This window comes from Pogoniulus pusillus, chromosome 10 (assembly GCF_015220805.1).
Source record: "Pogoniulus pusillus isolate bPogPus1 chromosome 10, bPogPus1.pri, whole genome shotgun sequence".
Classification (NCBI taxonomy): domain Eukaryota; kingdom Metazoa; phylum Chordata; class Aves; order Piciformes; family Lybiidae; genus Pogoniulus; species Pogoniulus pusillus.
Window position 1 is genome coordinate 4,860,757 of NC_087273.1, and position 27,273 is coordinate 4,888,029.

Genomic DNA, 27,273 nt, shown 5'->3' on the forward strand with positions numbered 1-27,273 from the left:
TTGAGTGAGAGTGGGAAGACACTGGCACAGGTTGCCCAGGGAGGCTGTGGATGTCCCTTGCCTGGAGGTGGTCAAAGCCAGGTTGGAAGAGGCCTCCAGCATGCTAGCCTGGTGGGAGGTTACTCAGGGAGGTGGTTGTGGCCCCATCCCTGAAGGCATTCAAGGTGAGGATTGACAGGGCTCTGAGGCAACCTTGATGTGGTGGAGGATGTCCCTGCTGACTGCAGAGGGGCTTGGACTAGATGACCTTCCGAGGTCCCTTCCAACCCAGCCCCTTCTATGAATCTCAAGTGTCCCTCAGTTGGAAATAGATGATCTTTAAGGTCTCCTCTGACCCAAACCATTCCAGGAGTCCATGACTTTGTGTGTCTGGAACAGGAGTGCTCTTGCTCCTTTGCTCCACGGGCACACTTAGGCACCAAGTGGCAATTCCCAAGGAGCCCTCTTCTCTCTGCACACAAGCAAAGAGCTTTCCTGGCCTCACCTCTGCAGACACAAATGCCTGAGAGCAGAAGCAAGTTGAACAAGACAATCCTGTCCAAAGGAACCTCTTCAGATTCACCTTTCCAGAGCCATGCCTAGCTGCCTGAAAATAAAGCCCTGAGCCTTTTACTCAGCACCGAGTGTGAAGAGCTGTCTGCAAGCACTCCACATGCCCAAAGCCCAGGGGATCCCACCTGGAGCTGTACCTCAAAAGTTCTGTAGCTCTCCTATTTCAGGGCCCAAGCACCTGATGTCATTCCCATGCCCTGGTAATTTCAGAAGGCTGGCAAACATCCTTTTTATTTGCACTGATCCACATCTTTCATCCCTGAAGACAACCTGCAATGCATCTACCCAGTGTTTTATGCCCAGTAATGCTGCTGAAAGGGTGCTTGAGTGTAGAAGCCTGGAGCCCAGTCAGACAGCTTGTGCTTTATGGAATGGGTTGGAAAGGACCTGGAGCTGTTTAGCCTGGAGAAGAGCAGTCTGAGGAGGGATTTGATCAATGCTCAGCAAAAGCTAAAGGGTGAGGGGCAAGAGGATGAGGCCAGACTCTTGTCAGTAGTGCCCAGTGACAGGACAAGAGGCAATGGGCACAAACTGGAACCCAGGAGGTTCCATCTGAACAGGAGGAGAAACTTGTTTGGTGTGAGGGTGCTGGAAGCCTGGAGCAGCCTGCCCAGAGAGGCTGTGGAGTCTCCTTCTCTGGAGAGCTTCCAAACCCAACTGACCATTGTGATCTGAGCAACCTTCTCTGAGTGTCCCTGCTTCAGCCAGGGGGGTTGGACTGGGTGATCTCCAGAGGTGCCTTCCAAGCCCTGCCATGGAGGGATCTGTAGGCACCCCATGAGGCTCTCTCAGTCACTGCAGAGGTGAGATGCCAGAGTTCCCCCACTAAACCTTCCAGCAGCTGCATGTTCCCACCTCTGGAAGGCAGAGGACTGTGATACATGGAGAGTCCTGGCTCACACCTCCAGGGCAAGCAGTGCTTGTTTTGCTCCAGAAGTGCTTCCTTTCTTTCCTGGAAGGTGGAAAGAAATCATCTTTTGGAACTGGCCTGAGGTCCCAGTGGCAGACAAGGAAGGGTTATTGCTTCCCTTGCTTGTCTATCAGCAGAACCTGATAAACTCGTTTAGCTGAGGCTGCTGCAAGGCAAAGGAGCCAGCCCAGGCCCCCAGCTCGGCAGCAATCACGAGGGGCAGGTTTTCTAGGCAAGGTTCTTGAAGGCATGAGGGGAGCTGATGCCTCACATCTGATATTAAAATGGCCTTCTGGAGAGCATGTAATTATCACTACAAAGTCAGATTCCTCCCCATAAATCAGGGCACGACTCTTGGATCCCTCTCTTGCTTTAATTGTCAGTGGAAGATCCGTGGGCAACTCCCTTCTTTGGCTGCTGATGGGCTCCACCTCGGAGAGGCAAGGCTCCTGGGGCTTGCAACTTTCATTTTAATTGCTAAGTAGGAGCAGAGGACCTGTGACTAAGCCAAGCTGTAGAAATGGAAGAGCAGAAGCCTCAGGACTGCAGGAAAGCTTGGCAACAGGAACCCAACAGCAGACTGACCAGTAACAGCCTTACTGACAGGAAGCAGATGAAACTCTTTTCATGACACAAAGCAATCCAAAGCAAAGCACATCCACAACACAACTTTGTGTCCTGTCTGTCACACAGCTTCAACTGGCATGGAAACCTAGAATGGGATGGGATGGAAGGGACCTCCAAAGGTGCATCTGTCCTGCCTTCAGCAGGGACATCCTCTACTAGAGCAGGCTGCCCAAAGCCCTGTCCAGCCTCACCTTGGATATCTCCAGGGATCAAGCCCCAGCCACCACCCTGGGCACTTTGTTGCAGGGTTCCAGCACCCTCCTGGCTCACAACTTGTTCCTCACATCCAATCTCAATCTGCTCTGCTCTCATTTCAAACCATTGTCCCTGGTCCTGTCCCTGCAGACCTTTGGGAACAGTCCCTCTGCAGCCTTCTCATAGCCCCTTTGGCATGCTCTGAGGTGTCCCTGGAGCCTTCCCTTCTCCAGGTTGAACACCCCCAGCTCCCTCAGCCAGTCTCCATAGCAGAGATTCTCCAGCCCTCTGATCATCTTTGTGGCCTCCTCTGGACCTGCTCCATCAGGTCCATGTTTCATTTGTGTTTGGGGCCCCAGAGCTGGCCCCAGCACTGCAGGTGAGGTCTCCCCAGAGCAGAGGGGCAGGATCTCCTCTCTCCAGCTCTGGCCACGCTGCTTTAGATGCAGCCCAGGCTGCCATTGGCCTTCTGTGCTGCCAGTGACATTGCTGTCCAGCTTCTCAGCCACCAGCAGCTCCAAGTCCTGCAGGGCTGCTCTCAATCTAATCATCTCCTAGCCTGAACTGATATCAAGGGTTGCCCTGACCTAGATGCAGGATAAATCAATTCCAGACTGCAGCAGCCTGGATGAGGATGCCTTCCTTAGTGTCCTTCCCCACTGCTTTGTTTCAGTGGGCAGTGACAGCAGTGCTCCTGCTGAAACACAGGACTGCTAGGTCTATGTGGGTGCCATGCCCTGTCATAGAATGGAACAGAGTCACAGAGTTGGTTTGGGTCCAAGAGACCTGTAAGATCATCCAGTCCAACCATCAGCCCAACCCCACCGTGGCCACTAAACCATGTTTCCAAGTGCCATGGCCACACCTTTCTGGAACACCTCCAGGGATGGAGACTCCACCACCTCCCTGGGCAGCCTCTGCCAATCCCTGACCACTCTCGCACCAAATAAGTGTTTCCTCATCTCCAACCTGACCCTCCCCTGGCACAATTTCAGGCCATTTCTTCTCCTCCTATCCCCTGAGGCTATAGAAAAAGAGACAAACCACCAACTCTTCTCAGCCTCCTGTCAGGGATTCACCACAGCAAGGACATACTACAGTGAGAGAAACTGAGTGGCACCTCCAGCTTTAGCCCAGGGGTACCCCACTACTGCCTGCCAGAGCAGCACTTTCCTCCCACGCTCTGTAAAGGTCATGCAGAAGCCTGTCAGTCACTTGCAGCTTCCATAACAGCTGAAGAAGGAATGGAAGTTCCAGTCAGAGGAGCAGAAAGAGCAGCACAGACATGATTTGAACATTGTGGAGTCAGTAGGAAGCTTTATTCTAAGGCCCTAAGAACCACAGAACCATTTCAGTTGGAAGAGCCCTTTAAGCTCACCCTATCAAACCATCCTCTAACTCTGCTGAGGCTGGGGCTAAGCCATGGCCCTCAGCACCACAGCTCAGCCTCTTTCAAACATCTCCAGGGATGGGCATTCAGCCACCTCCATGGGCAGCCTGGGCCAGGCTTTGAGAACCCTTTCAGTCAAGACCTTGCTTCCAATGGCCAAACTAAACCTCCCTTGGGGAAACCTGAGGCCATGTCCTTTCATCCTCTCACCCCATTTCCAGGAGGAGAGACCAACACTCACCTCTCAGGGAGCTGTAGAGAGCAATGAGCTCTGCCCTCAGCCTCCTCTTCTCCACACTGCACACTCTCAGCTTCTCCTCCCCAGCCCTCTTCTCCAGACCCTTCCCCAGCTTTGTTGCCCTTCTCTGGACCTGCTCCAGCCTCTCCATGTCCTTCTTGGAGTAAGGGCTCCAAAACTGAACTGAGCACTGAAGGTGTGGCTTCTTCACTCTCTGACTCTATGTTTTAGTTCCTGATAACTGCCAGGAGCAAATCTGAAGCAGCAGGGTTAAGAAGTTCCTATGCTCTTCATCAGCCATGCCTAAGGCTCTGTCCATCTGGAGGGGCCACCTTGCACCATTTCTTTAGCCCTCCATGCTCAGGAGAGTAATATTGCCAAGTCCTTAGGCTGCATGTGTCCCACACAACCTCAGCACCTGCCATGGAAAACTAAGAGCATGCTGCTTGCCCAGACACTTGTCATTCTTTGGCTCATTTCAGGGAAGAAAACCAAGAAGCCAAGTGAAAAACAAAAGGGAGGTATGGTACAAGGAGCACAGCTTGCCAAGGTCTGCAGCTAGATGACACCACTGATATCTTATCTGTGAACTGAAAGCTCTGATCACAGAGGTGGTGACTGACTCCTACTGTGGAAGTTTGGATTTCTAGCTGCAAGCCAGACAAGATGGAACCCAGGCAGCCAGCTCAGCTGCCCACAGCTGGAGGGACAACAGCAGCAGTGCTTGGGCATTGATCCCAAAATCATAGTATCAGCCAGGCTGGAAGAGACCTCCAAGCTCATCCAGCCCAACCTAGCACCCAGCCCTGGCCAATCAACCAGACCATGGCACTAAGTGCCCCAGCCAGGCTTGGCTTCAACACCTCCTGGAACGGTGACTGAGTCACCACCTCCCTGGGCAGCCCATTCCAATGCCAGTCACTCTCTCTGACAACAACTTCCTCCTAACATCCAGCCTAGACCTCCCCTGGCACAACTTCACACTGTGTCCCCTTCTGGTGCTGCCTGCCTGGCAGAAGAGCCCAACCCCACCTGGCTACAGCCTCCCTGCAGGTAGTTGTAGACAGCAATGAGCTCTGCCCTGAGCCTCCTCTTCTGCAGGCTGCACACCCCCAGCTCCCTCAGCCTCTCCTCATAGGCCTTGTGGTTATAAATCTCTGACAGGTGGGGGGCAAGAAGCAGGGGCCAGGCTCTGCTCAGTGTTGTCCTGTGACAGCACAAGGGGCAACAGACTGAAACCCAGGAGGTTCCATCTCAACATGAGGGTAAACTTCTTTAGTGTGAGGCTGCTGGAAGCCTGGAGCAGGCTGCCCAGAGAGGTTGTGGAGTCTCCTTCTCTGCAGACTTCCATGACCCATCCGGATGTGTTCCTGTGTGACCTGCCCTGCGTGATCCTGCTCTGGCAGGGAGGTTGAACTTGATCTCCAGAGGTCCCTTCCAACCCTTCCCATTGTGTGATTCTGTGACCTAAGGAAACAAGCAGGAGTGGAAGCGAGATGGCACTGCTGGTGCTCTGTAGTCAGCTGCTAGAAGGATGTGCTTCCTGCAGAGCACACCCACAGTGTTCCACACACACAGGTCCATACAGATACCTTCTTACCACCTACCTACAGAGAGTGTCTCTCTGCACTGCCTGCATGCATACACCTCATGGACACCAAACTATAGGTCAGCAGGAGCAGGGAGGTCATTCTGCCCCTGTACTCTGCACTGGTTAGACCACACCTTGAGTACTGTGTCCAGTTCTGGGCCCCCCAGCTTAGGAAGGACACTGAGATGCTTGAGTGTGTCCAGAGAAGGGCAACGAGGCTGGGGAGAGGCCTTGAGCACAGCCCTACGAGGAGAGGCTGAGGGAGCTGGGATTGGTTAGCCTGGAGAAGAGGAGGCTCAGGGGAGACCTTATTGCTGTCTACAGCTACCTGAGGGGTGGTTGTGGCCAGGAGGAGGTTGCTCTCTTCTCTCAGGTGGCCAGCACCAGAACAAGAGGACACAGCCTCAGGCTGCGCCAGGGGAGATTTAGGCTTGAGGTGAGGAGAAAGTTCTTCCCTGAGAGAGTCATTGGACACTGGAATGGGCTGCCTGGGGAGGTGGTGGAGTCACCGTCCCTGGAGCTGTTCAAGGCAGGACTGGACGTGGCACTTGGTGCCATGGTCTGGCCTTGAGCTCTGTGGTAAAGGGTTGGACTTGATGATCTGTGAGGTCTCTTCCAACCTTGGTGATACTGTGAAAACCCTCAAGGCCAAGTGAGGCTGTGTAGGGGCATGAACCCTGTTTGAAGAGGTCAGCATCAGCTACCTGCAAGCCATGCCAGGGGGTCTCTAAAGCCTATTAGAGGGTTTGGCCAAGGCAGATTCCCAATGAGGTTCAGCAAGCACTTGTAAGTCCAGGTCTGATAGCAGCAGATGGGCTGCAAGTGCAGGAGCAGACAGACCTCCATCTGTGCAGGCAGTAGCTCCTTGGTCCAAGTGCAGCACCAAGCTCTAATTTTGAGCCCTTTGCTCAGCAACATTTCTATGGCATCTACCTGTGTCTGCACCTGTCCTCACCAGAGCTCACAGCAGCTTCCTCCCTCCAAAGGCAGCTACACATTCAAAGAAAAAGGAACCTACTTCACTGCTGCTTCTTGCAAGCATTGAGCTGCTGTTCAAGTGATGCAAAACATTTCCCCTTCCTCAAGTGCTGCAGAGCTGAGGAGCAGGTTGTTGGAAGCTTGTGAACCCCGTCTTTGAAGAGGACACAACTCATTTTCCCAGCCAGGAACTGAGAATCTGTCTATGTGATGCACTTTTGGGGAGCTACTGAGAGGGTCCAGATATGAAGCACATTAAACAGGATCTGGTGAAACTAATTATGAAAAACACTTCAGCTGGATGGCACAGAAGAGGTTTGAGCTTGGGGTTGGTGCACACAGAGCAAATGTGGAGACTCCTGCCTAACACCTGCTTGCCCCAAGTACAGAACCTCTGACAACTGAAGTGATGATTTCACAGAACCACAGAAGTGTTTGGGCAGGAAATGCCCTCTAGGATCACAGAGTACAACCAACAACTCAATCCCACCAAGGCCATCAAACCACAGCCCCATCTTTCTTCAACACCTCCAGGGATGAGGATTCCACCACCTCCCTGGGCAGCCTGGTCCAGTGCCTGTCCTCTCAGACTGCAGATCCTCTCTTCCTGCACTCCCTGCCATACTCACAGGTACAGAGGTCACTGAAGCCCAGAGCTGCACACGTGGCCTGCACAGACACTCCCAGACAGTGGCACATCTGCAGAACACCTGGAAAACTGAAGGCATCCTTTCCTGCTGGGAGACTGACCCACTGCCCAGAAAAAGGCAGACAAGCTGTACATCATTCACTCCTGGATCATTGTAGGATGGCCAAAATTCTCCATCCAAAAGTGGTGGGGGTTGGGAGGGACCTCTGGAGGTCATCAAGTCCAAGCCCTGCCAAAGCAGGGTCACCCAGGAATAAGTCCAGATGGGTCTCAAAAATCTCCAGAGAAGGAGACTCCACAACCTCTCTGGACAGCCTGCTCCAGGGCTCCATCAACCTCACAGCAAAGAAGTGTCTGCTTGTGTTGAGGTGGAGCCTCCTGTGCTCCAGCTTGTACCCACTGTTCCTTGTTCTGTCGCTGCATCCCACCAAGAAGAGCCTGGCACCTTCATCTTGACACCCATCCTGCAGATATTCCTGAACATTCCCAAGATCCTCTCTCAGCTTTCTCCTCTCCAGACTCAACAGCCTCAGGTCTTTCAGCCTTTCTTCACAGAAGAGATGGTGAATTCCCTTCATCACCTGTTTCTAGTGTTTCTATCTCACAGTGCTTCTCAGGCTCTCTCACTGCTTGGGCTCTTTGTTCAGTCTATCCTCAGCAGGGGTTCTCAGCACATCACTTATCTTCACCTTCCACATCTTGGACAAAGAGTGGGGTTTTAAAGCAGACATTCCTTATCCAACCATCCATAGCTGACCCACATAGCAAGGACATGGATCTGATGGAGTGAGTCCAGAGGAAGCCATGAAAATGATGAGGGGGTTGGAGCTGCTCTGCTACAGGGACAGGCTGACAGAGCTGGGGATGTTCAGCCTGGAGAAGACCTCAGAGCAGCCTGCCAGTACATGAAGGGACTACAAGAAGGCTGCAGAGGGACTGTTCCCAAAGGCCTGCAGGGACAGGATGAGGGACAGAAATGAGAGCAGAGCAAATTGAGGTTGGATGCGAGGAACAAGTTGTGCACCAGAAGGGTACTGGAACATTGCAGCAGGTTGCCCAGGGAGGTGGTTGTGGCTCCATCCCTAGAGACACTCAAGGTGAGGTTCAACAGGGCTGTGGGCAAGCTGATCTAGTGGAGGATGTCCCTGATGAGTGCAAAGGGGTTGGACTAGATGAGCTTTGGAGGCCCCTCCCAACCCAGCCCATTCTATGATAAGAAGATGTCCCTGTGCTTTGCCTACCTGCTCCACTCAGCTCTGCTGCGGCATTGGCTAAGCACTGAGAACAGCACAGTCCATGTGTCAGCTACCACCAACCAACTGAGCATCACATCTAGAAAGAAAGAGCCACCAGCTGAAAGAGAAAGAAAGAGCCACCAGCTGAAAGAGAAAGAAAGAGCCACCAGCTGAAAGAGAAAGAAAGAGCCACCAGCTGAAAGAGAAAGAAAGAGCCACCAGCTGAAAGAGAAAGAAAGAGCCACCAGCTGAAAGAGAAAGAAAGAGCCACCAGCTGAAAGAGAAAGAAAGAGCCACCAGCTGAAAGAGAAAGAAAGAGCCACCAGCTGAAAGAGAAAGAAAGAGCCACCAGCTGAAAGAGAAAGAAAGAGCCACCAGCTGAAAGAGAAAGAAAGAGCCACCAGCTGAAAGAGAAAGAAAGAGCCACCAGCTGAAAGAGAAAGAAAGAGCCACCAGCTGAAAGAGAAAGAAAGAGCCACCAGCTGAAAGAGAAAGAAAGAGCCACCAGCTGAAGGAGAAAGAAAGAGCCACCAGCTGAAGGAGAAAGAAAGAGCCACCAGCTGAAGGAGAAAGAAAGAGCCACCAGCTGAAAGAGAAAGAAAGAGCCACCAGCTGAAAGAGAAAGAAAGAGCCACCAGCTGAAAGAGAAAGAAAGAGCCACCAGCTGAAAGAGAAAGAAAGAGCCACCAGCTGAAAGAGAAAGAAAGAGCCACCAGCTGAAAGAGAAAGAAAGAGCCACCAGCTGAAAGAGAAAGAAAGAGCCACCAGCTGAAGGAGAAAGAAAGAGCCACCAGCTGAAAGAGAAAGAAAGAGCCACCAGCTGAAAGAGAAAGAAAGAGCCACCAGCTGAAAGAGAAAGAAAGAGCCACCAGCTGAAGGAGAAAGAAAGAGCCACCAGCTGAAAGAGAAAGAAAGAGCCACCAGCTGAAAGAGAGAGAAAGAGCCACCAGCTGAAGGAGAAAGAAAGAGCCACCAGCTGAAAGAGAAAGAAAGAGCCACCAGCTGAAAGAGAAAGAAAGAGCCACCAGCTGAAAGAGAAAGAAAGAGCCACCAGCTGAAAGAGAAAGAAAGAGCCACCAGCTGAAGGATTCCTGCACAAACCATGAAGGTTTTTGGGCACAGAATCTTGGTTTTGAACTGGAAGCTCAAACCTTTCCGAGCAGCTTATGCTGTCTACTTTAAATCCTGTAATTAGGAGAGTTTAGCTCCAGATTAATTAGCAGACAAAGCCACTTGAAGACTTGGAATGCCTATGGTTAGGAAATCACCATCCTGCTCTAAAAGAGGAGTTGACACAGCACATATGGCTCTGTACCAGAATTCTACAAGTTAATCAGCAGCTGATGGGTGAACTGGAGTCCCTCGGGCTGTCCCTCTGCTGCCCACACTTCAGGAGAAGATGGAATGATGTATCCCATGATTCAGGCCCTGTTCACAGCTTCACAATTGTTAAATTGACTACACTGCCCCTTGAACAAATTTCAAGCACACACCCACTTTATGATTCATCTTAAATTTAGAGGCTGCACAGAATTCAGGCAGTCCTACAGCCAAGGATTTCTCCCTGCCTTACATGCCCTGCAAGGTGAAGGGACTGCCAGACCTCCTTTCAGGTGGGAAAATGAGAGACACAGAAAGAGCTGGAAGTGACCCCTGGATATCAAGTCCAACCTCATGTCAAAGCAGGATAACCCAGGGCAGCTCACACAGGAACACATCCAGGCAGGTTTTGGAAGCCTCCAGAGACTCCACAATCTCTCTGAGCAGCCTGCTCCAGGCCTCCAGCATCCTCACACCAAACACATTTCTCCTCACGTTGAGGTGGAACTTCCTGGCTTCCACTTTGTCTCCAATGCTCCTTGTCCTGTCACAGAACACCATTAAGCAGAGCCTGGCCTCTTGCTTCTTACCCCTCACCCTTCAGATATTGATGGGCATTGATCAGATCTCTCAGTCTTCTCCTCTCCAGGCTAACCAGCCCCAGGGCTCTCAGCCTTTCCCCATCAGAGATGTTCGAGGCCCTTCATCATCACAGCCTTTGTTGGACTCTCTCCAGCAGATCCCTGTCCCTCTTGAACTGAGGAACTCAGAACTGGACACAATCTTCCTGATGTGACTTCACCAGGGCAGAGTAGAGGATGAGGAGAACCTTCTTTGACCTGCTGGCCCCACTTCTTGATGTGCATTCACCTACCTGTTACTGCTGCCCAGCCTCAAACCCTTACCAAGCTGCTGGTTTCTGAGCCAAGAAAGTGAGTGGGGTTTAAAGGGTAAAAAGGACTCTCAGGACAAAGAGCAGAAGGATTGACAGCACCATGAAAAACCTGCAAGGATGATTTACAGAGCTCTCAGGCAGCCCTTTCACACAACCCAGACTCCCTGATCAGCAATCCAGAGAGACAGTTCACGACAGAGCAGATTCGGGTTAGCTTCACACACTAGAACAGACAAAGTCTCCATCTGATCATTATCTGCTCTACACAATATTTTGGTTCTTGGAGGGATGACAGGACAGAACAAGCTACAGAAGATGCTCCTGCCAAAAAAACAGGAAAAACAAGATAGCAGCACTCCCTCCCATGATACCACGCCAAAAGGCAGAGTCGAGGGAAGTTCTGCTTTGTCTGGCTGATAAATCCACTCACATTAGGAGAGAGGCAGCACAAAAGGCCATATTACACCCTTGGCTGCATAACAAGGGCAAACTAGCAGAGACTTCCTCTCCAGGCTGAGAAACCATGAGGGGAAAGCGAGTCACAGCATCAGTCCCTCTTTGCTCTGCTGAGACCTCACCTGCAGCACTGCCTCCAGTTCTGGTCCCCCCAACACAAGAAGGATGAAGTCTTGGAGTAGGTCCAAGAGACCACAAAGCTGAGCAGAGGGCTAGAGAACCTCCTCTGCGGGACAGGCTGGGACAGTTGAGGCTGTTCAGTCTAGAGAGGAAAAAGCTCCAGGGAGACCTTAGAGCAACCTTCCAGTACCTGAAGGGGCTTCATGAGAGCAGGGAGGGACTTCTGATGAGGGCTGGGAGTGCCAGGATGAGGGACAATGGCTTTGAGCTGGGAGAGGGGAGATTGAGAGTGGAGATGAGGAAGAAATTCTTGAGAGTGAAAGTGAGGAGACACTGGCACAGGTTGCGCAGGAAGGCTGTGGCTGGCCCCTGCCTAGAGGTGTCTAAGGCTAGGTTGGATGAGACCTTGAACAAGCTGGGCTGGTGGGAGGTGTCCCTGCCCATGGCAGAGGGCTGGAATTGGATGATCTTTAAGGTCCCTGACAATCCAATCATCTTTCTTTTCTCCTAAGGCCTTTCCTAGCAAGACTGAAGAGCCAGTCAGGCTGAGGACACAGGCAGGTAGTGTCCCTGGCTAAACCACACTGGCTCTACTGGAATGGAGCTGAGCAGAAGGTTGCATTAACCTCTGAACCCACTACCCAAGTAAGGGATTAAGTGAAAGGTGAAGAGAAGGATAATGTAACAGCACTTGAATCTTTTATTGATGCACAGGGAGTTAAAGCCTGAATCAAACTCTGCTGCCTTCTCCCTTTGGTACTTCCACCTGCAGCAGTTTAAACCCTGTAACTTATTTCAGGGAGAACAAGAACACACTAAGAGCTCATACAACGTGGTCTGTGTACAACATACCAACCTTCATCCTTCCCATGCATCACCACAACTTCTGCAACCACTCACATCTCCTTCCAGTCCTGAATACAGAACCATGAACTGGAAAAGTCCTTTAAGATCATTGAGTCCAACTACTCCCTAACTCCACCAAGGCTGGGGCTAAACCATGGCCTCCAGCACCACAGCTCTGTCTCTTTCAAACAACTCCAGGGATGGGCATTCAACCACCTCCCTGGGCAGCCTGTGCCAGGCTTTGAGAGCCCTTTTGGTCAAGAAATTGCTTCTGATCTCCAACCTAACCCTCCCCTAGCACAATTTCAGGATATTTCCTCTTCTTCTATCATCTCAGTCTAAGGAGAAGAGACCAACACTGACCTACCTCCAGCCTCCTCTCAGGGAGCTGCAGAGAGCAACGAGGTCTGCCCTCAGCCTCCTCTTCTGCAGGCTGCACACCCCCAGCTCCTTCAGCCTCTCCTCACAGGGCTGTGCTCCAGCCCCTTCAACAGTCTTGGTGCCCTTCTCTGGACAGGTTCAAGCACCTCAACATCTTTCTTAAACTGAGGGGCCCAGAGCCAGGCACAGCACTCAAGGTGTAGCCTGACCAGTGGTGAGCACAGGGGCAGGATGACTTCCCTGGTCCTGCTGGCCACTCTATTCCTGTTGGCTCCCCAGCCCTCTTCTCTAGACCCTTCCCCAGCTGTATTGCCCTTCTCTGGACCTGCTCCAGCCTCTCCATGTCCTCCTTGGAGCAAGGGCTCCAAAAGAGAAGGCAGCACTCAAACTGTGGCCACCATCCCTGGAGGTGTTCATGAACCGTGTGGCCACGGCACTCAGGGACGTGGTTTGATGGCCACGGAGCTGTTTCTCAATGCTTGAACTCAACCTTAAGAGACCTTTTCCAGCCATAACAATTGTGTGATTCTATGCTAAATAACCCAGAGACTCAGACTCTAGGCTGTATTAAGCAGCAGAGAGAACTCTGGCTTGCACAAAAGCATGCAAAGGCTGATTCAGTCGAGGCAGAAATACTCAGCTGGGGTAACAAAATCAATCTAGATGGCCAAGTCCTGCTGGCAAACCTAAGGCATCCTGTGGACCATGAGTAATCCATCACAGAAGAGAAACATTTTTTTCCCTCCAGTAACTGTTTTGAGTATTTTTCTGATTTGGTTATTTTCCACTGACCATTTTCCAGCTACTAACCTAGCAGCTGAACATCCTCCCCTGGTCATGTGAGAGGACATAAGAGCCCAGAGCCATCCACAGGCTACTTTTTGAACAGGTAAAGATTGACATTTGGCTTTTGGCAAACAAAAATTCACCTGAAGAGAGCTGGTACTAACCTACCCTTGGCCTTTTATCATGCTGATGAGCAACCTCCCCAAGGTATTCTTCTACACAAACTGGTTTGGGTCAGAACAGATCTTAGAGATCATCTACTTCCAACCCCTGCCCATGGGCATGGACACCTCCCACTAGCCCAGCTTGCTGAACACCTCCCCCAACCTGGCCTTGAACACCTCCAGGCTTGGAGCCTCCACAATGACCCTGAGCATCAGGCTCCAGTGCCTCACCACCCTTATAGGGAAGAATTTCTTCCTCATGTCTCACTTAAATCCAGTTTCTTCCATTTTGAAACCATCACCCCTCATACTGTTACTCCATGCCTTGGCCAAAAATCCCTCCCCAGCTATCCTGTAGTCCCCTTCAGGTGCTGGTTCTTCTGTCCCTGTACTCAGCACTGCTCAGGCCACACCTTGAGTCGTGTGTCCAGTTCTGGGCTTCTTAATTCAAGACAGATTTTGAGGTACTGGAAGGTGTCCAGAGAAGGGCAGCAAGGCTGGGGAGGGGCCTGGAGCACAGCCCTGTGAGCAGAGGCTGAGGGAGCTGGGGGTGTGCAGCCTGCAGAAGAGGAGGCTCAGGGCAGACCTCATTGCTCTCTACAGCTCCCTGCAGGGAGGCTGTAGCCAGGTGGGGTTGGGCTCCGCTGCCAGGCACCCAGCAACAGAAGAAGGGGACACAGTCTCAAGCTGTGTCAGGGGAGGTCTAGGCTGGATGTTAGGAGGAAGTTGTTGTCAGAGAGAGTGATTGGCATTGGAATGGGCTGCCCAGGGAGGTGGTGGAGTCACCATCCCTGGAGGTGTTCAAGACAAGACTGGATGAGGCACTTAGTGCCAGGTCTAGTTGCCTGGATAGGGCTGGGTGCTAGGTTGGCCTGGATAAGCTTGGAGATCTCTTGCAACCTGCTTCATTCTATGGAAGGCTGCTCTAAGGTCTCCCTTCAGCCTTTTCTTCTCCACATGGAACAACCCCAACTCTCCCAGCCTGTCCCCAGAGGGGAGGTTCTCCAGTCCTCTGGATCATCTTCACGGCCAACATCCAGTTGGTCTCTATCAAAGAGACTTGCTGGGCACTGCCTCACATTAAAATTCCACTAATTCTCTGAAAACAATTTCAAGCCACTGTGCCTTGGGGCTCCAAAATGATCCTGAAAGGCAATGGCTTTTATTTAGGTGCATTTGACTTCTTGGCACCAATGCTGTGTTGTGGTTTTACTTTCAACAGGCACTTACAGCCCAGCAGTGAGAACACATCATAACCCCTGAAACAAATGGCTGTTGCCATAAAAAGTGAATTCATAGATGAACTCTTGAAGTCTAGACAGGCAACAGTTTCTCTTCCACTTCTCCAAAACCACTGAAGAGGGAAGCAGAACAACCAGATTTTTGCATTGGCAGCAGCCTTCCCAAGCAGAGTTCGTACCAGGGTGAAGAGTGAAACGCTGGGAGCCTCAGCTCCTCAGCCTTCTCAAAGGCACTGCCTGGGACAGGGGCAGGCACAAGGAGGGCACAGAGCAGATCCCACCTCCAGGCAGGGGGCATCCACAACCCACCAGGGCAACCTCTGTCAGTGTCTCCCCACCCTCACTATCAACAATTTCTTCCTCATCTCCACTCTCAATCTCCCCTCTCCCAGCTCAAAGCCACTGTCCCTCATCCTGGCACTCCCAGCCCTTAGCAAAAGTCTCTCCCCAGCTCTCCTGGAGACCTTTCAGGTACTGGAAGGCTGCTCTGAGGTCTCCCTGAAGTCTTCTCTTCTCCAGGCTGAACAGCCCCAGCCTGTTTTCACAGAGGAGATTCTCCATTCCTCTGATCATCTTTGAGGCCTCCTCTGGATCTACTCCATCAGGTCTATGTCCTTCCTATGCTGAGGCCCCCAAAGCTGGGCACAACACTGCAGGTGAGGTCTCCCCAGAGCAGAGGCAGGATCCCCTCTCTCCAGCTCTGGCCACGCTTCTTTACATGCAGCCCAGGCTGCCCCTGGCCATCTGTGCTGCCAGTGCCCACTGCTGGCTCAATCCACTCTAATGATCCATTTCATAACAACTGCAAGAAAGAATCACACTCAGTTTTGAAGGAAAGCCCCAAACATCAGACTTAGCTTTTTCCTGATGCTCTTTCTCTGGCCAACTACCCATTCTCAGCAACATCTCCAATGACCTTAACCAAGAATGTAAAGATTATCTGCTTAGAAAGATTTGCTGGCTGGCAGGGAGGCAGGCTTGTTTCATCAGCTATATAGACTCAGTTATTGAGTGGCTTTGCAGCTAGGTTATCACATGGGTGGAACAGACAAATCAGCCTGGAGCTTTGAGACTATGGGCTGATGTGGAAAGCTGAGCTACTGAAATTGCTCTGCCAAGCTCCTACGGTCAAATGGTAATGCCTGGCAGGGGAGAAGAGTTTGGCACAGTGGAAAAACCAGCTCTAGACTTTGGGTTATTTTCAGCAGGTTTTGGATCACCATTGGATCACATCACCACCAGTTTTTGCTTTGGATCTGTTGGAAAAAGGCCCAGCAAGAAGAGTTTTCTCTCCTTTTCCTTACTCCCAGGGGACAGTTCTGTCCTCTGTGAATTTGAGGAACATGCTGTGGAAAGGAAGAAATCCTCACAGCTGCTTTTTGTGATAAAATAGAATCACAGAATTGTTCCAGGTGGTAAAGCTCTCCAAGATCATCCACACCAACCACCAATCCAACACCACCATGGCCACCAAACCACGTCTCCAAGTGCCATAGCCACACCTTTCTGGAACACCTCCAGACATGGGGACTCCACCACCTCCCTGGGCAGCCTCTTCCAATCCCTGAACACTCTTGCAGCAAAGAAATTGTTCCTCATCTCCAACTGGCACAATTTCAGGCCATTTCCTCTCCTTCTATCACCTGAGACTAGGGAGAAAGACCAACCTCCACCTCACTGCAGCTTCCTCTCAGGGAGCTGCAGAGAGCAATGAGCTCTGCCCTCAGCCTCCACTTCTCCACACTTAACACCCACAGCTCCCCCAGCTGCTCCTCCCCAGCCCTCTTCTCCAGATCCTTCCCCACCTTTCTTGCCCTTCTCTAGACCTGCCTCAGCCCCTCAATGTCCTTCTCTGAGTGAGAATTTAAACTTCCAACAGTGTAAGTTTTACCCTCTAATTTAACTCCCTCCTAACCCATTGATCTAGTAAATTCCACTAGCTAGATGTAGTTTGCAGAAGTCAGCAGCCCCAGCAAGGGAGGCAGAAGGCATTTAATACCAGACAGGGCTGCCCACAGGTTTGAAATGTCCTAGTTAATGTGTCAACAGCCATGTCCTACAGGGACTCTGAATACCTGCTGTGCAGCAGATGTGGCTTTAGCAGCCAAGTCCCATTACCTGTCCTTGGTGACCCTAAGAAACCAGCAGCAGGGTTATTGGGGTTTTTTATGTCCTCCTTGTAGCCATTTAGATCTAGAGGGAAGCAGGAAAACACAGCAGCTAATCTACACAAGGTTATCAAGAGGCTAAAGAAATTCATATTAGAGAGGGAGAAAATCCTCCTTGGAAACATAAAATTAATCACTGGGAACCAATTCCCCTGCACAAGCAGGGGGCTGCTAAGGAGAGTGTCTGCAGCAAGTCCTGAGATCATGAGATAGGACACGGCCTGTAGTAGCTTACAAAGGCTCTGCACTCCCTTCCCTGGGGGTTCTGCAGTGGGTTTAGAGGGTCTGCCACTGCCTCTGCCCAACACTAGTTAGGACAGGAACAAAACCAGCCAGGCTGAAGAATGGACACAAGGCTTTGAGAGGCTTCAAGCTCCAAGCACACAATTGTACTGTAAATATTATTTGCATTATCAACTCTTTATGTTCTTCAGTGGAGATTCTGCAATGGGATGGGAGCCAAAGAATTCCTTAGAAATCAGTATTTTGGCACTGCTATGCAAGGAACTTGTGGCCATAGTTTTATTGAGCACCTGGTGGTGGGAGTAAAATTCCATCACACAACCTCAACAAGAGGAGAAATTTCTTTGGTGTGAGGGTGCTGGAGCCCTGGCACAGGCTGCCCAGAGAGGCTGTGGAGTCTCCTTCTCTGGAGGCTTTCAAAACCTGCTTGGATGTGTCCCTGGGTGACCTGCTCTGGCAGAGGGGTTGGACTCAATGTCCTGAGGTCTCTTCCAACCCCTACCACTCTGTGATGGCTTCCTCTTAAACTCAGCCTCAATTTCGAGCTTACAGCACAAATACAGAATCAGAGAATCAGTCAGGGTTGGAAGGGACCACAAAGATCCTCTAGTTCCTCCCCCTCTGCCACATAAATCACCTGCACCAATGCTCTTCAAGAGAGGTCACCTGAGTTGCCTTTCAGTTCCAGATTTTTTTCCTAAGAGAGATTTCAGCTGTGCCTCTTCTGAGGTGCCTGGAGGCAAGTACTGCATGCAAGGAACTCACTACGCAAAACCCCCACAAACCCAGACACAAATGTTCTTTGCTGTGACCATTTTCCAGGAACAAAGGGAAAATTCTTCATCCAGAGCTGGGAGAGCAGCCCAGAAAACCATGGCCTTCCTCTGATACAAGCACAGAGGATCTCCAAGCCCTTTCTTCCCACTCTCCTGAAGGGCATCAGATTAGTTCAAGAAGTTCATGTTCGGTTCCAAACTTAGGCACTTCAATCACCATTTTTAGGTCAGTCAACTCTTCTCCCTGTGCTCTACTGCCAGCTCTGAAGTGTGAGAGGAAGCTTCCCTGCTTTATCCAAAGTGCTCCATCTCATTTAATTTAAGGACAGGCCCTTTGAAGCAGGAAGGAGGAGCCGACACAAGCCCTAGTCCTGCAGCTGCCATCACCCTGTCATCTGCACATCTTTAATGACACTCAGCCTCCTGCAAAACTACAGCACTCCCCCAGAAACACCAGCAAGCAAAAACCAGCACTTGTAATGCTAGCTCTCCTTTCATTCTTGACACATTACTCGCAGACAATTCTGTGGCACATTAGATTTGCACATAAAAGATGGGGGCCAAGAGCTGAAGCCCTGAGAACAAAGCCTTCTCGCCTCTGCCATTCTTCCTGCTGAGTTTCATAAGCTAAGTGGAACAGATCTCTATCCTGGCAATTGGATTTCAAATGCAACCAGGTACATATCACCGTCCCAAAGCAGTTTCCTCAATCCTCTGCCTTTTATGAAAGGATTTTAATAGATAATGAGGCACAAAGAAGCAGCCCTGGTTGCTCACCAGGTACTTAAAGCAGCGCAGGAGAAAGAACAGCCCGGACAAAACAACATCGGCACCAAGGAGTCGTCTTCTGCCCTTCCCACCTGTAAATGCCAGCTTCCTTCCCTGCACTTCAGGAGGAGGTGGGGCTGGGAAACTCTTCTCTCAGGAGTTCCACCCTTCTTTACAGATGCCCAGATTTCATTAATAGCTAACTGGCGACATACAACATTAACTTACTCTGGTATTCATAGCTTTCCAGCCACCCATGCCCCCACGGTAAGGGACAGCTTGGGGCAACAGCTTACAAATGCTTTCTGCACCATGCCCCACTCCCCTCAAGATGTGCTGGGCAGCTCCCTCCTCTCTCATTTTAAACAGCAACATTCCAGCCAGGAAGCAGAGATGACAAAGACTGCCTGAGAGAGCAGCAGGCTGCTAACCAAAGCTCCCTCTCCAACGTCTGCAGCATCCAGATCACTAAATCACAGCATGGGTTGGAAGGGACCTTAAAGCTCCCCTGCTTCCAAGCCCCTGTCACTTCTACTAGACCAGGTTGCTCAAGGTCCCTCCCAATGCTCCCTCTCCAATGTCTGCAGCGTCCAGATCACTAAATCACAGCATGGGTTGGAAGGGACCTTAAAGCTCCCCTGCTTCCAAGCCCCTGTCACTTCTACTAGACCAGGTTGCTCAAGGTCCCTCCCAATGCTCCCTCCCCCATGTCTGCAGCGTCCAGATCACTAAATCACAGCATGGGTTGGAAGGGACCTTAAAGCTCATCTGCTTCCAACCCCTGCCACTTCTACTAGAGCAGGTTGCTCAAGGTCCCATTCAACCTAGCCTTGAGCACCTTCAGGGAGGGGGCATCCACAACCTCCCTGGGCAACCTGGAGTGGCTGAGGGAGCTGGGGGTGTTCAGGCTGGAGAAGAGGAGGCTGGAAGGAGACTTCATTGCTCTCTACAACTAGCTGAAGGTAGGCTGGAGTGAGCAAGGACCCAGCCTGTTCTCCCTGACGACAAGCTGGAGGACTGGAGGAAATAGTGTCAAGTCAAGCCATGGGAGGTTCAGGCTGGGTATTAGGAAGTATTTCTCCACTGAAAGGTTCTCAAACACTGGAATGGTCTGCCCAGGGCAGTGCTGGAGTCATCATCCCTAGAGGTGCTTAAGTGCCATCTGGACCTGGTGCTTAGGGATACAGTCTAGCATTGAGTGCTGGACTGGATGCTCTTGAAGGTCTCTTCTAAACAAATACATTCTGTGATTCAACACTTGAATGTTCTTAGGTTTACCAGTCTTCTGGTGACACCACTCTGAGTATCACTGATGGCCTAAATGGGCTTGCTGCCTGAGTGAACTGGAGAGCTCTTCAAAAGAAAACCATTCCCTTTCAAGAGCTGAGCTTACTCTACTTCAAGTCAGTCAGGTCTTGATGGGTGCTCCGTGATAACTACCAGAGAGACTCTCGAGCGTAAGGCCTCCTTTGCTGCAAAGGACTGGCACAAGAGGATGCCTACATTAAGCAGGCCCTCTGGGTCCTACTGTCTTGTACCTTGACAGATAAATATTCCAAGGCATTTACTGTACAGCAGCGTTATCACAGACCACTTTGGGCTGGAAGCGCTCAGAGGCTTCAGCGATAAAGAAAAGCTTTGTCCCACTGACTGGCACTTCAACAATAAACTCCATTGAGCAGTCTGCCCAGGCTCATTTTATCTCTCTAATTACTTGCCTCTCCTGCAGGAGCAGCATGCTATTAAGGTTTGCTGATTAAGATTTGAAGGCACTTTGAAGATTTATTGTACTACACAACTGCTAATTATTATTGTTCGTACCAGCACTCGCTTGGGAGGGAAACAGCTACGTGCCAAATGATTTGCTTCGCTTCTGCAAGTGGAAATCATTTGATTTGCTGTGCTCTTCAAAAAGCAAAGACAGTGAGACTCACTCTGGATTTATAAAAGCCCCATGGCTGACAAAATCACACCATAAAGGAAAGGGAGCAAAGCAACACAAGCCTCTTCCTTCCCGCTGCAACAGGCAAATGCAACATTTGTGCCTTGGCAACTTCTCGCCTGCAAGAATGCAACCTCCTCCCTTTCCCAAGCTCCTCCACAGCCCCCCTTGAGGCTGTGCACAAGGTCTCACAGGTCCAAGATGACCAGAAACAGTGGTGATTTGCCACTCACCCATGCCAAAGCCCGTTTTGCCTTGCGTGTGGACGGATGACTTGATCCCAGCCTCTCCATCTCCAGACACCCTAGTGGAAATCCGACTCTCACTGCTTAACGTTCTGCCCACCCTTCCTCCAGATACCTGTCTCATCCATGCTCTTCCATCCACTCAAGTGCCCTCAAGTCTCTGGATCTCGTAACCTCCAACTCCACTGAACAACAGTTTCAGAATGAAGATTTTAATTAAGCTGTTAAAAAGCCTCCACACCACAGCCCTCCCAGATTGAGCCCAATTCCTTTCACACAACAGAATCGTTTTGGCTGGAAAAGATCTCTAAGCTCATCCAGCCCAACCATTCTCTTAACTCCACCAAAGCTGGGGCTAAACCACGCTCTCAGCACCACGGCTCTGCCTCTTTCAAACACCTCCAGGGATGGGCATACAACCACCTCCATGGGCAGCTTGTGTCAGCCTTTGAGAACCCCTTCAGTCACAAAGATTGCTTCTAATGTCCAACCTAAACCTTCCCTGGGGCAACTTGAGGCCATTTCCTCTTGTCCTTGTCCCTAAGGAGAAGAGATCAACTCCCAACTGCCTCCAACCTCCTTTCAGGTAATTGTTAGGAGCAATGAGCTCTGCCCTCAGCCTCTTCTTCTTCACACTAAACACCTCCAGCTCCCTCAGCTGCTCCTCTCCAGCTCTCTTCTCCAGACCCCTCCCCACCTTTCTTGCCTTTCTCTGCACCTGCTCCAGCCCCTCAATGTCCTTCTTGGAGGGAGTGACCCAAAACTGAACCCAGCACTCAAGCTGTGGTCTCCCCAGTGCTGAGTCCAGGGGGAAAATCATTTTCCTGCTCCTTTTGCCCACACCACTGCTGATGCAGGCCAGGCTGTTGGCAGCCTTCTTGCCCACTTGGGCATACCCTGGCTCACCTCATATATTCAAAAGCATTTACTTTTACTGCAGCTTTAGCTTAAAAGAAAAAAAACCCAACCAACCACAAAAAAATACACAACCCCAAAACAACCCAACCCAAGCCATCAACAAAGAAAAAAAAACAAACCAAAAATCACACTCCACGCAGAAAAAAAACCCCAACCAAAACACAACAATCAACAGCAAAACAAAGCAACACCAAACCCATCACCTGCAGCACACTGAATCCTTTTATCATGCAACAGCAGGCAACAAACCAAAGGCCCACGATGGGAGGAACAGATGTTATGTGATATTTTTTAGTCATCAGGTAATATATTAAAGAACAATAAAATACCTTAAAAGTTAGACTAAAGATTTCCCCCCCCCCCCTCCTGCTTCAATCATCTCTCTTCTTAATTCACTGCTTACATTGACAAGCTGTTTATGGAAAGCTCTTCATCTACAGGCAGATGAAGAAGACACTCCAGATGAAACACACATGGCCAAGGTAGAAAGCTCAACAGATAGGTAGGTTTTGATAGCATGAGGAGTGGTAGCAAATTCTGTTGTAACTGCCCTGCCAAAAGATTCTAATGCTGGATTTACTCTTTCCTCATCAGCGTTTCTTGCCCTTGCACAAGAACCAAGCCATTTAAGTTGGTTTCCTATCTGTAGCTGCACAATGGTTGAAAGAAAAGTCTGGATGTGCTGCAGTGTGTCCAGAGAAGGATCGTGAGGATGATCAGAGGGATGGGACTGCTCTCCTATGAGGATAGACTGAGAGAGTTGGGGTTGATCAGTCCCAGAGAAGGCTTCAAGGTGACCTTTTGTGGCCTCCCAGTATCTGAAAAGGGCTACAAGAAAGCTGGGGAGGGACTTCTAGGGTGTCAGGTTGTGACAAGACTGGGGGGGACGGAGACCAGCTAGAGGAGGGAAGATTTAGATTAGACTTCAGAAAGAAGTATCTAGGGTAGAGTGTCTCTGCCTATGGTAGGGGGGTTGGAACTAGATGATCCTTGTGGTCCCTTCCAACCCTGACTGATTCTATGATTGTAAGTTCTTCACCATGATAGTGGTGAGACTCTGGCACAGGTTACCCAGGGAGGTCGTGGAGGCTCCATCCCTGAAAGTTTTTAAGGCCAGGCTGGAAGTGGCTCTGAGCTGCCTGATCCAGTGTGAGGTGTCCCTAGGCACAGCAGGGGGGTTGGAACTGGATGATTCTTGAGGTCCTTTCCAACCCTGACAATTTTGTGATTCTAAGTCTTGCAGAAACATCTTTAAATGTTATTTCTGGTCATTCAAGGACAGACTTGCACAGGTAATATCAGTCAGAGGCCTGCTGCATAATTTTGAACCTAGAAAGTAGCCCTGCTCTGCAAGTTACTAGTTCAGATATTAAATGCCATCACCTCACCGGCCTTAGCCCAAACAAATGACCTGGGAGCCAAGAGACTTAAGGATTCATGTATGCAGTGACAGCTTTCTCACATGAGGTTCTGCCCCCAGAAGCCTGCCCGTTCTGACCCAGTTTCGCTGCAGTTTCATCAAACGCTCCCTTCCCACTTGAGAAGGCTTCGTGAACTGATCCCAGCTACTGCCCCAGCGAGTTCCACATGCAAAGGCGTTCAGGTTCCCTCCTCTCCAACTCACACCTTAATAAGATGGCTAGACACAGATTACCTGCAACCAACCTCACCGTTTTCATGTCCTGCATTGACTCCCGATCCCACCTACAAAACCAAACCGGTTCCCCAATGCTTCCCCAAAACCAGGAGGGGTACAGAGCAGCTCCTGGCGGTTCCCTGTGAAGTCACTACCTTTGTTGTTTTAAAAGACGCAATTTAGAAAGAATGACACAATCTGCAAGAGGAGGGAGATTATCCTGCGGTCTGCGGAGGTGTCGATTGCTAGGAGATAAAAAAAGCCAATGAAACCTACGCTATTTCTCATCGCCGGCCAACAGGCTTCACAGAAACGTCTCTTCCACTGGAAAAGACCTTCGAGATCACCGAGTCCGACCACTAGTTTCACACCGACGAGTCCTCCACTAAACCAAATCCCTCGGCACAACATCTAACCGCTTCTGCTCCTCGCAATCGTTGCGAGCGAGAAGTTTGCCTCTTCTCAGGAGTTCGGGGCTCGCTTTGTTCGGTTTGCGTAGGGCAAAAACCCAGCCCCCGGCTGCTGGCAAACGCGACCCCCACACACACACACACACACTCTGCAGGGCCAAGCCCACTTCAGCCCCAAAGGCGACCCAGGCCCCCGAGAGCCGAGGCGGAGGCCCCCCGAGCCCCTCGCCGCGCTGTGTGCGGCCTTTCCCTCCCTCCTCCCTCTCCCCCGCGCCAGCACCGCACGGCCTGGGCCCGGCCCGCGCACCCCCGGGGGCCCGGAACCCGCGGCCACCCGCGGAGACCAAAGGCTTGGGAGCCGCGCACGTACCGGCCGCTCTGGAAACGCCGTCCGCGCACGCAGGGCGCTGATGGAGCCCAGCAGCCCGCAGCTGCGCTCCCCCTCGAAGCAGCGCTCGCCTAAGGCTGCGTTCGGCGCCCGCAAGGCAGCGGGGGGGGCGAGCCGGAGCGGAGCAGCATCACCTCCTCCCGCGCCGCCCGGCAGCCCCTCTCCCGCACGGAGCGGGCAGGGCAGGGCGGAGCGGCGGCGCTCCCCGCCCCGCGGCTCCCTGCCCTCCTTCCCCGCTGTGCACGGCTAGGCCGCCGCCAGCAGCCGCCCCGCCGCCTCGGCTAGCAGAACGCCAGTACGCACCGTGGCCACCCGGCCCCGCCGGCCCGGTCCTCCTCGCCGCCTGCTCCGCTCCGCGCCGCTCCGCCGGCCGCTGCCCCCTCAGGGCCGCCAGCAGCGCGGAGAGGCAACCGCCCTCCGCCCCCGACGGCCGCTCCCTCACGCCCCCGAGGAGGCGGGGAAGCTGCTGGCACCGGCCCGGCCCCGCCCGCCCCCGCCGCGCCCTGCCCGGCCCCGGCCCCGGCCCCTTCCCGCCCTCTGCGCTCCGCGAGGCCCCGGCCACGAGCCGGCCCCCGCTCAGGCCCCGGTCTGTCCGGAGCTCGGCACCAAGCCGAGCATGGGCTCTTCTGACGGTAAGCGACAGCGCCGCCAGCGGCAGCCCCTGCTTGGCCCCAAAGGTGAGGGATGACCTCGTACTCCTGGCGGCTCCCAAGCCTTGGCGCTTGCAGCGGTGGTCAGGGGTCTCTGTTAGAGGAGTACCTGTACGAAGGCACAGGCACCCGTGCCTGAGGGGATCCTCCACCCAGAAAGGGATCCATCAGGAGAGGGGAGCTTCCATCCAGGAGAGGATCCGTCCGGAGGGAGCGGGGATCCATCCAGGAGAGGATCCGTCCGGAGGCAGCGGGGATCCATCCAGCTACGTGGTTAGGGGCAAAAGACAGTGAAAGTTGCCGAAGGCAAATGGCACAAAGGAAAACGAGGAGAGTTTCCCAAACACGGCCGGGCTTGTTTAGCCTGTCCGACAACGAGGCAAGGGAAAGGTCTGTTTGGTTAGCTGAAATGTTTCTGTAAGGCTTTTTCCGCTTGAGATCCACTGAGGGAGACCCAAGTGACCGATCTGGGCTTGGGGCTCCTCCAGTGGTTCCCCTGAGCTCCCTGCACGACCTTCGTTTGTGCCGGCAGCGAAGGGGAATAGTCACAGGGCAGGGAAAGTACTTCTTGGTTGCAAGCCTGAGGGAGTTCAGGCTGGAGGAGGCTGAGGGCAGAGCTTACTGCTCTCTACAGCTCCCTGCAGGGAGAAGGGGCTGAAGGAGCTGGGGGTGTTCAGGCTGGAGGAGAGGAGGCTGAGGGCAGAGCTCATTGCTCTCTACAGCTCCCTGCAGGGAGAAGGGGCTGAAGGAGCTGGGGGTGTTGAGGCTGGAGGAGAGGAGGCTGAGGGCAGAGCTCACTGCTCTCTACAGCATCCTGCAGGGAGGCTGGAGCGAGGTGGGGGCAGCCTCTGCTCCTTGGTGGCAAGCCACAGGACCAGAGGAAATGGTTCCAAGCTGCCCCAGAGGAGGCTCAGGCTGGATGCTAGGAAATAGTTCTGCACTGTGAGTTCTCAGCCATTGGAACAGGCTGCCCAGGGCAGTGCTGGAGTCCCCATCCCCTGTTCAAGCAGCCTATGGACCTGGTGCTTAGGGACATGGTTTAGTACCGACCCTGCAGTGCTGGGGCAAGGGCTGGACCAGAGGAGCTTGGAGAGTTCTTCCAACAGGATGTCTTCTGTGTGGTTCTGAGTACCCTCAGCAGAGATGTGGCCCCAAACTCAGGCAGTGTGAATCACAGAATCATAGAGTCAACCAGGTTGGAAGAGACCTCCAAGATCATCCAGTCCAACCTAGCACCCAGCCCTATCCAGTCAACTAGACCATGGCACTAAGTGCCTCATCCAGGCTTTGCTTGAAGACCTCCAGGGACGGTGCCTCCACCACCTCCCTGGGCAGCCCATTCCAATGGGAAGAAAAGCATTTCTCAGAATGACAGCCTAGAAGAACTGTCTGTTTCTCAGCCAGCCAAACCCTGTGGAAAGAGCTGCTCTAGAGTAAATAAACCCAAGGTTTGGCCGTGGCCCTTTCATACCTAAATGCCAACTCCTTTGCGCTGCCTCGAGTAGTAAGGACTCGGAAATCAGCCTGCCCTAAGTACCAACGCCGGTGAGTTTGTGTAAGACATAGCACAAGTAACAATGAGCAGTGGGGCTAATTAACATTTTAAGAGGCCACAGTAATCTGAGATGCTGTTAATTGTGTGATTTAAATATTATTTTCTTGTAATACAAGTTTCTTGATCGCTATCTACTTACATTTGAAGGTGAGCTGGATACATTGGTACCGCGTTTCAGCAAGACCTCGTTTTGCTCTCTGTGCATTGATACATCCTTAGAATCATGAAAGGGGTTGGTGTGCTAGTTTGAATCAGGGTAGAATGTTTTGGTGAGAAGAACTAGACCATAGGCTGTGATGTCTGCTCCCCTCGGAGTCTTGCTGAAGAAGAAAGGAAAACATTAGATAACACTCTCGCCGTTTTGTCGCACTCTGGCTGGGCTTCTGACTGAGCTGCATCTCCCTAACCTCACCTTCCACTCACCCTTGCTTCCTAACCCCCTGGCTGAACCTCAATTCTTCCTTAGGACTGGGGTAAGGTTGAGAGAGGCAGGGGGAAGGTGCAGGGGTGGTTGAGAGCCCCTCCTGGGGACTCAGGTTTCTGGGGGGGGGGAGTTGTGTTTCTGTATTACCTTTTTACCTTGTCTATTTCTGTCTACAACTGTATGTACTGTAAATATCTGCTTGTATATTGTGCTAGCTGTAAATAAATAGCTTCATTCATATTCCCAGAGCCGGCTGAGATTAGTCTGGGTGATTTCTAAAGTTGGGGGGGGGGGCAGGGAACACCCAAACCATCACAGTTGGGTTGGAAGGGACCTTAAAGATCATCCAATTCCAGCCACCTGCCATGGGCAGGGACACCTCCCACCAGCACAGCTTGCTCAAGGCCTCATCCAACCTGGCTTTCAACACCCCCAGGCAGGGGGCAGGCACAGCCTCCCTGGGCAACCTGTGCCAGTGTTTCCTGATCCTCACTGACAAGAATTTCTTCTTCATCTCCACTCTCAATCTCCCCTCTCCCAGTTCAAAGCCATTTTCCCTCATGCTGGCACCCCCAG

The 27,273-nt window shown here is 52.0% G+C and overlaps 1 protein-coding gene across 6 annotated transcripts in view; it reads right to left on the bottom strand.

Moving 5' to 3' along the window:
- PTPN13 (protein tyrosine phosphatase non-receptor type 13) overlaps nucleotides 1–24,976 on the bottom strand; it is a 109,514-nt gene extending 84,538 nt beyond the window's left edge. For 4 of the 6 annotated variants that reach the window (XM_064149581.1, XM_064149579.1, XM_064149578.1 and 1 more), the window contains exon 1: nucleotides 24,372–24,489. The gene's annotated coding sequence lies outside the window, so the exon portion shown is untranslated. Of the gene's footprint in view, nucleotides 1–24,050; nucleotides 24,145–24,371; nucleotides 24,490–24,827 lie in introns of those variants that run through there. The other 2 variants (XM_064149577.1, XM_064149576.1) reach the window with 2 other exon arrangements.
- Nucleotides 24,977–27,273: the final 2,297 nt, after the last annotated feature.